This window comes from Lacerta agilis, chromosome 8, assembly GCF_009819535.1.
Source record: "Lacerta agilis isolate rLacAgi1 chromosome 8, rLacAgi1.pri, whole genome shotgun sequence".
NCBI lineage: Eukaryota > Metazoa > Chordata > Lepidosauria > Squamata > Lacertidae > Lacerta > Lacerta agilis.
Window position 1 is genome coordinate 70,980,269 of NC_046319.1, and position 14,867 is coordinate 70,995,135.

The window sequence follows — 14,867 nt, forward strand, 5'->3', positions numbered from 1 at the left end:
TTCCTTGTCGATTTGCGAGTAGTTCCGCTCGGCTGCGGTGAGTGTCTGGGAAAAGTATGCCACTGGCACCTCTCTTCCATCTGGGAGTTGGTGTCCAAGGACAGCGCCGATGCCATAGGGTGAGGCGTCGCATGCTAGCACCACCGGCAGCCTCTCATCGAAGTGTGCCAAGACAGAGTTTGAGACGAGCAAGTCCTTGACTGCCTGGAATGCGGCCTCCTGGCGCTGGCCCCACACCCAAGGGGCCCGCTTGTCTAGGAGTCTGTGTAGGGGCTCTGCTACTGCTGCCTTATGGGGAAGGAAGGCATGGTAAAAGTTCAATAGCCCCAAGAAGGCCTGAAGTTCAGTCTTGCCCTTGGGCGCTGGGGCATCACAAATGGCCCGTACCTTGTCCCCAGTCGGGTGGACCCCTTCTGCATCCACCATAAATCCCAGAAAGTCCACCTGAGGCACTCCTAGAAGGCACTTTTCCCGCTTCACCTTGAGACCCGCCGTCTGGAAACGGTGCAGAACGGTGCGAAGGCGGTCCTCAAACTCCTCTGCTGTGGGCCCGGCAATCAACACATCATCGAAGAAGGGGGTGACGCCAGGAATCCCTTTAAGCAGCGAGTCCATTAGATTCTGGAATATGCCTGGTGCCACGCTGACACCGAATTGCAGCCGCTTTACCTTGAACGCTCCCCTGTGCGTCACAATCGTCTGTGCCTCTGCTGTGGCTTCATCTACTGGCAGCTGTTGATAAGCTTGGGCCAAGTCCAGCTTGCCAAAATTTTTTGACCCAGCCAGGGTGGCGAGGACATGGCTGACCACTGGCACTGGGTATGCGTGGGCCATGAGGGCCTTGTTTATGGTACATTTGTAGTCTGCGCAGATGCGGACCGAACCATTAGGCTTGACGGGTGTGACAATCGGGGTTTCCCAGGTGGCATTAGGCACAGGCTCCAGCACTCCTTGCTCCACGAGCCGGTCCAATTCCTCGTCTATACGGGGTTTCAGGGCGAACGGGACCCGGCGGGCCTTGAGCCTGATAGGTCGTACTGCGGGGTCCAGCTGTAGGGCAATAGGGGGGCCCGTATACTGTCCCAATTTCCCATCGAAAACCGCCGGAAACTCCTTGCATATGGCGTCCACATCCACTTGTAAGCTAGTGCGGTTCACCCCGGTGACGGCTAGCCCCAGTGGTCCAAACCATGCCAATCCCAGTAAGCTAACGTAGGAGCCCTTGACCACGAGCAAGTCCAGTTGCCGCGTCCGCCCTCGATATTGCACCCTGAAGGTCCCCACCCCCATTGTGGGGACCTTGCGTTTCTGGAAGTCCCGGAGGGTGAATGGGGCTGGCCTGAGTTTGGGACCCCCACTAGGGCACAGTTTCCTTAAAGTCCGTGCCGAGATTATGGATAGGGTTGAACCTGTGTCCAGCTCCATGCGGCACGGGGCCCCCTCTATCTGTACCTCTACATAAATTTTCTCTATGTTGGGGTGGGGCAACTGGTATACCTGGTAGTCCGTGGTCTCCGTCGAGTTGCCTTGGTGCGTTGGGCCCCGGGACCTGGGGCTCTTGGGGCGGTCATCTGATGCCTGGCGTCGGATGGGCCGAGCCCGACACACCCGGGCGATGTGGCCTGATTTTCTGCACTGCCTGCACTCGGCATTGCGGAAACGGCAGGTCCTCCTCTCGTGATTCTCCCCGCAGCTTGCGCAGTTCCCTCCTTCTGGTCGAGGCAGCTGTGGTGTGTGCACGGCTTGAGTGCGCTGCTGTACTCTGTGCACCTCCTCCCTGTCTGATCCTGAATCGTCGATGAGGTCCTCCTGGTGGACCCTTGGTTGGGACGGCATGCTCGGCCGTGCTTCTTGCATCGACCTCTCGGCGGCTTCTGTTGCCAGGGCCTCCTCCAGAGCGACCTGGAACGTTAGGTCCTTCTTGGCATAGAGGCGTCGTTGCAGCTTCTCGTCCCTCAGGCCACCGACGAGGCGGTCACGCAGCATGTTCTCCAACTCTGAGAAGTTGCAGAACCGAGCGGCTTGGCGGAGGGAGGTCACAAACCCCGTTATGGTTTCCCCAGGGGCTTGCCGCTTTGCATAGAAGGCATTTCGACGAGCCACCACCGAGGGCTGTGGCGAGAAGTGCCCCTTCAGCCGTTCCATTACTGTTTTGTAAGGAACAGTAGCTACATCATCAGGCGCCAGGAGAGCCCGGGCGATTTCGAATGTCTCCTCTCCGCAGACGCTGAAGAATATCGCCCTCTTCTTGGCATCGTTGGTGACCCCTTTAGCTTCTAGAAGAAAGGTGAAACGGGTGGCGTATCCTTCCCAGTCTCCTGATGCTGGGTTGAACGGCGAGAAGCTGCTGTCCGTTGCCATCTTGAGTTCCTTGGGACCCGGAGCTGAAGCCTGGATACACGGTGCGAGGCAGCTGTGCGGCAGGTGGCGTTGCTGCGGTGCTGTGTGTGGCAGTCAGCTCAGCGGGATCCCACCCTCGTCGCCAGTGAAAGATACTCGGAGTCGAGTGTGAATTTCATGCTCTTTATTCAGCTCATAGTAGTGAGGAATGCAGTTCCCCCAAACTGTTTGCTTTATATACACTATTTACACAATGGGCCCCACGTGATTGGCTAATTCCGGGATACTCCTGTATGCCAATCGGAATGCGGATTCACTTCCACCTGGAGCTGGATTGGGTGGCTCCTGCAGACCAATCAGACTGCTGCAATCTCAATCCTATTGTTCTGGGACCAGTCAGACTGCTGCAATCTCAATCCTATTGTTCTGGGACCAGTCAGACTGCTGCAATCTCAATCCTATTGTTCTGGGACCAGTCAGACTGCTGCAATCTCAATCCTATTGTTCTAGGACCAATCAGCCTGCTGCAGTTTGGATCCTATTCAACTCAGTACATAACAGTTCATTTCCTGTTTTATTTGCAAATTGAGCACAGGGCAAAGTTCCTTACAGAGAGAGGTGTTTTGTTTTGTCTTCCGTTTTAAAAACTGCGCCAGTTTCACTGGAAAGCAAGGAGCGTGACCATGAAACCCACCGTCCCGTTGCAAACGTCAGAGGTCCGGATAGCAGGACTCCAGCAGCATGAACTTACTTCGTCTTCAGCCCCCAGGTGCAATAACAATCAATTTCCAGGCATCCCCAAACTCGGCCCTCCAGATATTTCGGGACTACAACTCCCATCATCCCTAGCTAACAGGACCAGCGGCCAGGGGTGATGGGAATTGTAGTCCAAAAACTTCTGGAGGGCTGAGTTTGGGGGTGCCTGATTTAGACCCTAGCACCCCTTACATGGCCATTTCCCCCCCCATTTGCTTCCTGTTCTTTCCCATGCTTTTTCTAACTGTTTTTTTCCAGGTGTTTTTTGTTTTACTGCGGAAGGCAATTAATAAGAAATAAATAATCACCTTTCACTATCCCAAGCCAGGTGTGGGGATCCTCAAGCCCAGGGGCCAATTAAGGCCATCTGTGCCTCTCTGGTTCACTCCTGGAACTCTCCCCACACCAAGCCCCCCCTCAGCCGCACCCCCTTTGCACAGGCCACCCCCCCCATCCGTGATTTGCACCCTCCTTGAGTCTGTTTTGCTGGCTGGAATACACAATAATGCCTCTTGCTTGCTGGCATGGACCAGCCTAACAACCAGCCTAGTTGTGCAAAGGTAAAGTTTTCATTGGTTGCTCCACCCACTTTAGCTCTGGCCCTACTCAGCACTGGCATGATGTGGCCCCTGGAAGGCTACCCAAAAGGTAAGGTGGCCCTTTTGCTGGAAAAGTTCCCTCCACCCCTGACTTAAACAAAAACATAGTGTTTATAAAGCATAGCTGTCAACTTTTCCCTTTTCTTGCGAGGAATCCTATTCGGAATAAGGGAATTTCCCTTTTAAAAGGGGGAAAGTTGACAGCTATGTTATAAAGTTGCAAGGAAATCAGACACCTAGAACACTCTCATTCACTTGCTTCTTGCATATTCTGGAAATAAACAACATTCTGCTTTTTCTAAAAATGAGGGTCGCCATATTTCAAGCAGGGGTATTTTTGGCCAAAGTTGTTGAGCTTTATCTAGTTCTGCCCCCAGAGCTATTTTTATGAAACATCAGCAAAAGTGGCATGGGCTGCCATACATTCAGATTTTCCTGGACATTTTACAGATTCCCGCCCAGACACTGCTAGATGCAACTGAATTCCCGGATGTATGCCAACCCTAGCAAAGAATAGAATCATAGAATCATAGTGTTGGAAGAGACCACAAGGGCCATCCAGTCCAACCCCCTGCCAAGCAGGAAACACCATCAAAGCATTCCTGACAGTTGGCTGTCAAGCCTCCGCTTAAAGACCTCCAAAGAAGGAGACTCCACCACACTCCTTGGCAGCAAATTCCACTGTCAAACAGCTCTTACTGTCAGGAAGTTCTTTCTAATGTTTAGGTGGAATCTTCTTTCCTGTAGTTTGAATCCATTGCCCCATGTCCGCTTCTCTGGAGCAGCAGAAAACAACCTTTCTGCCTCCTCTATATGACATCCTTTTATATATTTGAACATGGCTATCATATCACCCCTTAACCTTCTCTTCTCCATGCTAAACATACCCAGCTCCCAAAGCCGTTCCTCATAAGGCATCGTTTCCAGGCCTTTGACCATTTTGGTTGCCCTCTTCTGGACACCTTCCAGCTTGTCAGTATCCTTCTTGAACTGTGGTGCCCAGAACTGGACACAGTATTCCAGGTAAGGTCTGACCAGAGCGGAATACAGTGGTACTATTACTTCCCTTGATCTAGATGCTATACTCCTATTGATGCAGCCCAGAATTGCATTGGCTTTTTTAGCTGCTGCATCACACTGATGACTCATGTCAAGTTTATGGTCTACCAAGACTCCTAGATCCTTTTCACATGTACTGCTCTCAAGCCAGGTGTCATCCATCCTGTATTTGTGCCTTTCATTTTCATTTTATTTTTTATTTTTTTTGCCCAAGTGTAGTACTTTACTTTTCTCCCTGTTAAAATTCATCTTGTTTGCTTTGGCCCAGTTCTCTAATCTGTTAAGGTCATTTTGAAGTGTGATCCTGTCCTCTGGGGTATTAGCCACTCCTCCCTATTTGGTGTCATCTGCAAACCCTGTGGCACCCCACTAGTCACTTCTCTCCAGGATGAAGAGGACCCATTCATGAGCACCCTTTGGGTTCGGTCAGTCAGCCAGTTACAAATCCACTGAATGGTAGCATTGTCTAGCCCACATTTTACCAGCCCTCAAGCCCATCATCCAAATCATTGATAAAGATGTTGAATAAGACTGGACCCAAGACAGACTACGCAAAAGCATTTGACTGTATCGACCACAGCAAACTATGGCAAGTTCTTAAAGAAATGGGAGTGCCGGATCACCTCATTTGTCTCCTGAGAAATCTCTATGTGGGACAAGAAGCTACAGTTAGAACTGGATATAGAACAACTGATTGGTTCAAAATTGGGAAAGGAGTACGACAAGGCTGTATATTGTCTCCCTGCTTATTTAACTTATATGCAGAATTCATCATGCGAAAGGCTGGACTGGATGAATCCCAGAAATCACTGGAAAAAATATCAACAACCTCAGATATGCTGATGATACTACCTTGATGGCAGAAAGTGAGGAGGAATTAAAGAACCTTTTAATGAGGGTGAAAGAGGAGAGCACAAAATATGGTCTGAAGCTCAACATCAAAAAAACTAAGATCATGGCCACTGGTCCCATCACCTCCTGGCAAATAGAAGGGGAAGAAATGGAGGCAGTGAGAGTTTTCACTTTCTTGGGTTCCATGATCACTGCAGATGGTGACAGCAGTCACGAAATTAGAAGACGCCTGCTTCTTGGGAGAAAAGCAATGACAAACCTAGACAGCATCTTAAAAAGCAAAGACATCACCTTGCCAACAAAGGTCCGTATAGTTAAAGCTATGGTTTTCCCAGTAGTAATGTACGGAAGTGAGAGCTGGACCATAAAGAAGGCTGATCGCCGAAGAATTGATGCTTTTGAATTATGGTGCTGGAGGAGACACTTGAGAGTCCCATGGACTGCAAGAAGATCAAACCTATCCATTCTCAAAGAAATCAGCCCTGAGTGCTCACTAGAAGGACAGATCCTGCAGTTGAGGCTCCAGTACTTTGGCCACCTCATGAGAAGAGAAGACTCCCTAGAACAGACCCTGATGTTGGGAAAGATGGAGGGCACAAGGAGAAGGGGACGACAGAGGATGAGATGGTTGGACAGTGTTCTCAAAGCTACTAACATGAGTTTGGCCAAACAGCGAGAGGCAGTGAAGGATAGGTGTGCCTGGCGTGCTCTGGTCCATGGGGTCACGAAGAGTCGGACAAAACTGAATGACTGAACAACAAAAAGACAGAACTAACTAATACTGTTAGTTATTTCGGTGCAAGAGAAAGGTAAGGCCGATCGCTGAATTCTCAGTTCCTCAAACAGATGTTCCTCTGGGTACTGTCTTGTTTGTGGTGTGAAAAACGTCAATGTGAGGGATTTCAGCAACTTCTGTTGGTTATTCAAATTAGATTTTCTCTTCCCCTTTGTGGGGAACATGGTGACAGTGACAGTAATCCTTTCTGTGATGGGAGGATTGCGGGAGAAAGTAGCCTCATTGAGCAAGAGCTGCTTTGATCAAAAGAGATAAAGAGCTTGGAAATCAATGGCTGAGGGGGGCATTTTAGTGCAGATTTGCATCCACAATGCAGATTTGATAGTCAGTTGTTCACAGCCTCCAACATTTTACAGAAGAAAATAGTATTGTAGGTTTGAGGGGTCTGCCTGTATGATCCCCATGGGTCCCTTCCAAAGTTAAAATCTTTAAGAGGAAACCTGCTATACCACTCATATTAGTCTTTTTGTAAGATAATGGTGTGAGCTGGCCAGTTAAGTACAACCATTTACATATCCAAATAGGTTGCCTTGTTGCCGTAGAGACAAACAGGTGGGCTTTTCCCACCTCACCTGACTGGATGCTACATCATCCTAGGAGAGAGAACAATAGACCAATGAAGGGTCCTTTCCATGAAAGGAATCAGATTGCATGCTTTTGTCTTAATGCAAAATATTTCAGGTTTTTGCAGAGTTTGGATTTTTGCATAATCAGCAATAAAACAGTGCAATCTGAGGCAGGTTTACACAGAAGTAAGGCACTTCTTACTAGGAACTGTGTTTAGAAGTGCAGTCTTAGCCACTGTATAAAGTGCTGAGTCATGGATTACAAAGTTTTTGTGTATGTTGTCACTTTGATATGCAACCACCGAGCGGGATGAGATTCCTGGGGTTCCAGGCACTTACTCGGGGTTCATGTTTCCTTTGGAATGAGGCACAGTGGAGAGTGCAGTGTATTTATGATAGAGGGTTTTTAGGGTTGCCATATTCTGAAGAGCAAAAAAAAAAAAAAAAGGAAGCTATGACGACTCTCATTTTAAATACTCCTACTATATGTAGGATATAGAAGCTGTGATATATTGCTAAGGGAGAGGGCAGGAGAAGAGAAGAGAAAAGCAAGTCTTCAACCACCAGTTATGTCTATGTCTCATCCAGAAAGGAAAGCCGGAGACATTTTGGCAAATTTTAAAAATCCACCCAGAAAATTTTTTAACCCTGAAAAAGAGGATGTGTCCTGGAAAAAGAGGAAACATGGCAACCCTAGCATATATATAACCTGGGCCTATGGTGGAGGGGTTCACAGCAAACCCCAAGAGAGTCTGGTTTCCCCCATAGCTGCAGTCTTGCATTCAATCAGAAACCAAATATTGCTCTGATTCTCTGGCTTCCCAGCCTGTTGCTTTTCTGCTTCTAGCTCACATCACTCAATTCTCAACTCTCACCTTTTGTCCTACCTGCAAGTTGAGAGAGGGGGCCCATTTTCTGTCTCGCACAGAGCCCCTTCCTTTGTTCCCTTAATGGTCCATTACCCAGGTTATCACTTCACCAGGAAACTAGCTTGGCTATGACAACAACTGGAAGGTGGCCCAGGCATTCAGTTGAACCCACACCCAAAAAACTCATATCAATATCCTTAGCAGCAACCCTTACTTACAATATAGGAACTATATATGAACTTCCCTATATTAGAAGAGAAGTCTATTTTGTTCCCTTTATAACGCTGAGCTGAGGCTGATGGGTAACGGTTTGCTGCACAGAGTGCATTTTTAGCTGGAGAAAAATTGGAACTGGGGACTTTCTTGCTCACAGTTAAATTATTAGCACAACAAGCTAATCGTCACCAATTTTTGCTTCGATTTGTTAATCTTATTTGCAAATTGTCACAAACGCTTCTTCTTAGGTTTCATCACCATTCATGATACTAGCATCCCCATTCCAGTATGGGGATGTCCCCAAAGAGACAGAATTGCAGGGCTTCTCCGTCAGCTATGCTGAAAGACCAGCAATGTTTGGTCTCTCCTTTTCTTTTCAGCTGGTCATTACAAGAACTCTGTAATTTAAGTAATAGTGCCTGAGTTTGAGTTCTTCCTCCTCCCTCCCAATCCTTTTTTTCTTTTATGTCATGTCCTTTAAGATTGTAAGCTTGAAGGCAAGAACTATCTTATCAATGACATTTGTGAGTGGCTTTGCAAGACTTTTCTTGGGGGCAGGCACTGAAATAATGGAATAAAATGCATTAAGCAAATAACTAAATGATAAATAATGCTTATGTGGATAAATATTTGCCAACCATGGATGATTAATTAGGCTCTAGTCTGCAAAAGCTTATGCTGCAATGCATCTCTTAGTCTTAAAGATGCCACACAAGACTCATTCTTTTCATGTGCGATAATAATATCCATATAACCATTCCTCGTTGTATAAAATATTAAGCATGCATTGAGGTCAATACCATTTGCAGTGGTGCCATCAGGACTTTGGAGCATTTTGAAATACATGAAGATACACACATTGCCACCTAAAGAGAAGGTGGAGGGCATAAGACCGTTAAGTGGAAATAACATTAGACCATTACCTAAATACAGGAGTGGACAGATTTCAGCTTTGCAAGATCTTCAGATTTTTTTTTACTGGCCTGGTAGGGCTGGGCAATATATCACTATATTGTTCAAAACTGGTTTGAAGTCCATATTGTGATATTGGCTTCATAACTTTTAACCTGGCAATATATCACGAATCATGCGCTGTGTGTGTGTGTGTGTGTGTGTGTGTGTGTGTGTGTGTGTGTGTGTGTTCTATGCAAAAATCACAATAGGGGAAAAACTGTGAAACCAGCCAATGTCTCTGTATAGCTCCATCCTTGTTTCAGGCATTGTGATATATTGGTATATTTGCATATCACAATGTTGAAAACCAGATATCGCCCAGCCCTAGAGCCTGGTGCAAAAGTCATACACTTAGAAATAAAGATTTTTTTCTGAGTTCAGGAACAGAATGGAGCTGACAGTCCTTCTTCACAAAAAAATCCTCTTCTGGTTACTCCATAGGAACATCATTATGCCAGACCACTGGTCCATATAGGTAAGGTAAAGGTAAAGGGCCCTTGAATAAAGGCCAGCCAAATTTCAGGCTGAGGGAACTGGCATTTGTCCACAGACAGCTTTCCAGGTCATGACTAAACCGCTTCTGGCACAACAGGAAGCCAGAGTGCTTGGAAATGCCGTTTACCTTCCCACCGCAGCAGTACCTATTTATCTACTCGCGCTTGTGTGCTTTTGAACCACTAGGTTGGCAATTGGTCCATATAGCTCAGTATTGTCTACACTGGTCGGCAGTGCCTCTGCAGGATTTTAGAAAGAGAGTGGCTCTCAGTCCCTACCTGTGGAGGTGCTGAGGATTGAACCTGGGACCTTCTGCATGCAAAACAGATGTTCTGTCTCTGAGCTATGCTCCTTCCCCCATCAGACATAGGGACACAGGAAGCTGCCTCATACTGAGCCAGGCCATTGCTCCATCTAGATCAGTACTGTCTACCCTGACCGGCAGCAACACTCCAGGTTTCTAAGACAGTCATTCCCAAAGATGCTGGTGATTTAATCTGGCATGCAAATGAGATGCTCTACCACCAACCTACAATCCTTACCCAAACACATTTGTCACTTGAGCAGTATAATTTGTGAGCCCATGTGGTGTAGTTGTTAGAATGCCAGACTAGGACCGGGGAGACCTGGGTTCAAATCCACACTCGGCCATGAAGCTCATTGGGTAACCTTGGACCAGTCAGTTCCTCTCACCCTAACTTACCTCACAAGGTTCTTGTACTGATTAAATAAGGATGGACTGACCCATGTGCACTTCCTTGAGCTCCTTGGAGAAAAAGGATATAAATGCAACATCATAGAGTGTTGGGCTGATGGAGGAGAGTCCTTTTGTTGAAACAAAATAGGAAATTCTTTCCAGTAGCACCTTAGAGACCAACTGAGTTTGTTCTTGGTATGAGCTTTCATGTGCACGCACACTTCTTCAGATACTGGTCTCTAAGGTGCTACTGGAAAGAATTTCCTATTTTGTTTCGACTATGGCAGACCAACACGGCTACCCACCTGTAACTAGTCCTTTTGTTGTTACCACTGTTATAACAAGCGAGCATAAGAAATCCTTGCTGATCTACTTAAAAATCACCCAGATCTACTGTCTCCTCCAGACCGATCCAATAATTTGCAAAGGTTGCCCAGCTATCTCTCTCTCTCTCTCTCTCTCTCTCTCTCTCTCTCTCTCTCTCTCTCTCTCTCTCTCTCTGTGTGTGTGTGTGTGTGTGTGTTTGTGTGTTTAAAACCTTCATAAATTATATAGCCACTATTTTTCCTCCAGTGCACCTAATATATATGTCAGCCCTGTCCATTTTTGCAGCAGCAATCAGATAGCAGTGAAAAGAGGAAAACAAGACAGCCTACAAGCTGAGTTTCACTGGCATTCAAATTCTGCACCAGATAACCCATCTGTGGAGAATTCTAAGTAGGCAAGGGGGAGAGGGGAGGGAAGCAGAAGATGAAAAGCCCTATATATTTGTATGGAAATGCAGTCAATTGCACACTGCAGGGGACCGTCCTCTGATGTGCTGTTTCCTGTGTTGAGAAAGAAGGCAGAAGCTAGAACAAAAAATGGGTATGGAGAAGTTCCAACCCACAAGGCTATACCAGTCTGGCTGGAAGAAGAAGGGAGCCATCTGGGGATGAGAAAACCAAAATGAGACATGAGTGCACAGTAACTTCCTGCACACAACTCAATAAGCCTGTTTGTGTGTTTCCCAGCACATGACCCTCCACCCCCAAGTTCAGGCAAAATAGGCCAGAGTTGATTGGTGCCATTGCCAATGTGCTAGTTACAGGTAGGTAGCTGTGTTGGTCTGCCGTAGTCAAAACAAAATAAAAAATAAAAAAATTACTTCCAGTAGCACCTTAGAGACCAACTAAGTTTGCAACTTGCCGATCAGAAAGTCGGCAGTTCAAATCCCTGCGACGGGGTGAGCTCCCATTGCTCGGTCCCTGCTCCTGCCAACCTAGCAGTTCGAAAGCACGTCAAAGTGCAAGTAGATAAATAGCTACCGCTCCGGTGGGAAGGTAAACGGCGTTTTCGTGCGCTGCTCTGGTTCGCCAGAAGCGGGTTAGTCATGTTGGCCACATGACCTGGAAGCTGTACGCTGGCTTCCTCAGCCAGTAAAGCGAGATGAGTGCCGCAACCCCAGAGTCATCCGGGACTGGACCTAATGGTCAGGGGTCCCTTTACCTTTTAAAGTTTGTTATTGGTATGAGCTTTCGTGTGCATGCACACTTCTTCAGATACACTGATAAACACTGCCTGAAAAATGAAAGTTAATCTCATGCTTTACGTGTGAATACATGCCATAGCAAAGGTAAAGATAAAGGTTAAAAGGGTGGTGCTGTGGTCTAAACCACTGAGCCTCTTTGGCTTGCCGATCAGGTCGGTGGTTCGAATCCCCACGACGGGGTGATCTCCCATTGCTCTGTCCCAGCTCCTGCCAACCTAGCAGTTCGAAAGCACGCCAGTGCGAGTAGATAAATAGGTACCACTGCGGTGGGAATGTAAATGGCATTTCCGTACGCTCTTGTTTCTATCATGGTGTTCCGTTGCACCAGAAGCGGTTTAGTCATGCTGGCCACATGACCCGGAAAGCTGTCTGTGGACAAACTCCGGCTCCCTGGGCCTGAAAGCAAGATGAGTGCTGCAAACCCAGTCGCCTTTGACTGGACTTAACCATCCAGGGGTCCTTTAACCTTACCTTTACCTTTACATGCCATAGCAGAGGTGTAGTTTGGGGGGCAGGGGGCGTACTGGGCACCACACCGTGGGGGGCATTTACCGTGGGGCCTGCAGTGCGCCCGTGCCACGCATCTCTCCTGGGCATGATGCAGTGGCTTGGGCGCCTGGAGGCTCCACACTGCCCAAAAGGGCAGTGTGAGGCTTGTGTCTGCCAGCCACCTTCCCCTCAGCTGCCCTACAGCTAAGGGGGAGGTGGCAGATGGACTGCTTACAAGCTCTGTGGTGCACCCTGCCCTGGCTTGCCCCACCTCATGGGCGGCTCGCCCCACCTCCCTGGGCGCCCAAGCAACTAGTTACGCTGCTGCGCCATAGGTTAAAAGCATATGACCCCCCAAATCATGGGAACTGTAGTTTAAGGGTGCAGTTGGGTGGACTACAGCTCCCAGGATTTTTGTAAGAGGGAGTTATGCGCTTAAATTTATGGCACACATGCGGAATGTTTGCCTCCACCTTTCCTCCAAGGAGTTCAAGGACAGAATATGAGGTTTCCTAGATCGCCTTTCAGGGGGAATATTATTATTATATTTATAACCCACCTTTCCTCCAAGGACCTCAGTGTGGCATACCTGGTTCCTCTTCTCCATTTTATCCTCGCGATAGCCCTGTAAGGTAGGTAAGGCTGAGAGAGTCAGTGACTGGCTCAAGGTTACCCGGTGAACTTCATGGCAGAGTGGGGATTCGAAACCTGGTCTCCGAGATGCCCATCCAAATTTCTATCCACTGCAACACACTGGCTCTTGTAAAAACAACAGGTGGCAAGTGTAATGATTACTCTCCATGTAAGCACATCTTAGCTTTGATTCCTGGAATTCTTTCTCCCATGAGATTCTGCCACCCGATGCGGGCTGTTTCACCCTCATGGGCAGTCCAGCCCTGAGAGAGAGGTCCTTCTTGGTAGTGGCATGGCTGTAGAGTGCCTCCTCAGAAAATGTAACATGGTACTTCCCTCATGGTCTTTTTATCGCAGTGCGAAATCTCTTTTGATTCACCCTGGCCTTTTCAACGACTAGTATTTTTAAGCAAAACTTGGGCTCTCTTTGTGTAAAATGGTGTTTTATTTTACTGAGTGGCTAATGCTGCTTTTCCTCTGACAAAAAGAAAGAAAAGCAAAGATAAACTTATGCGCTGCATTTTAGGAGTTTTGCTGATGCTTTTACTTATTACCTTGTCGGTTAATATTGCATTCTATTCTTTGCCCTGACAGACCCCCACCCCTTAAGTAATATGGATGACCCTATAACTCTCATCATAAATAAAAGATGGTTTTTATTTAACTACCAGTGTGAATGTAGTTTACTCCAAATTCTGTTTCCATGGCAACCTTGCCATTCACAATTTTGCTTCTGTAGCGTCTACAGGCATCGTTCCATAGGTATATCCCCCCCCCAACATTTCTCCAATGAGAACATTTCTCCTGTTCCATTATCATCATCATCATTTTCATTATTATTCCTCACGCATCTGTCTGGGTTCCCCCAGTCACTCTGGACAACTAACAACATAAAACATAAAAACATAATAAAACATTAAACATTTTTTTTTCATGGAAAAAAACTTACCTATACAGGGCTGCTTTCAGACGTCTTCTAAAGGTTGTGTAGTTACTTATCTCCTTGGCTCAGGGGTTGTATAATACCCTCCAACACTTCTCTGTTGAAAAAAAAGGACATCCTAAGGAAAAGCGGGACACTCTGCGATCAAATCAGAAGCAGGGGCGACTTCTGTAAATCCAGGGCTGTCCCTGGAAAATAGGGACATTTGGAGGCTCTGTCCTTGGGGACTCTTGTCTCAGCAAGCCTGTCTGGTCAGTTCACTCCTGACTGTGGTGCAGGCTCTCCATTGAGTAGGCTTGCCATACGTCTGGAATCTCTCGGACATAGCTGGTATTCAGTCCTCGTAAACAGTGTCCGGGTGGAAATCGCTGAAATGTCCAGGAAAATCTGGACGTATGGCAGCCCATGTTGGTAGTGTAGATTTTGATGAATTTTGTGTCCGGATCTTCACTTTTTAAAATATGGCAACCCTACCTTTGGGGCAAAGGGGGCACTGCCTCACCAAGCTCATCCTGTCCTCAGCCAACCCTCACTCACCTGCCTCCTTCCTTACAACTAGTCCAGGGGTTTCTACTGGCTGTCGCCCTCTGCTCCTCCTTAGTCACAGCGTTGTCTCTTGTAGAACTCAGCAGGGAAGAGGATCCAAGTAAAATCAGAAAGATTTGGCTTCGCCTTTCATTGGCTCTGGGTCCCTGCTTTCTGCTCTACCAATCCCAAAGGACACAAGGTTCCATTGTTAGGTTAGTTGACATATTTCTTCTGGAAGGCATTGCTGGGTATGTTGGGAGTCAACTGGTATTGGTACAGTATTCTTGTTATTATCTAGAACAGAGATTTCCAAATCTTGATCTGCGAGCTCCGTTCAGATGTTCTGCTGAGAGGTTGTAGAACAGCTGAAAATAATTGTCTTTGGCCATGCAGCTCCATTTGTGTGTTTTTTAACCCAATGACTGAGATCAACTTCAAAGATCTTTTGATCCAATGGACAATGGTCTACATGGTTGTGTTTGTTTTAAAAATTGTTGTTAATTGTGTTCTATACGTTGTAAAAATGCTCTGGTATATTTTTTAT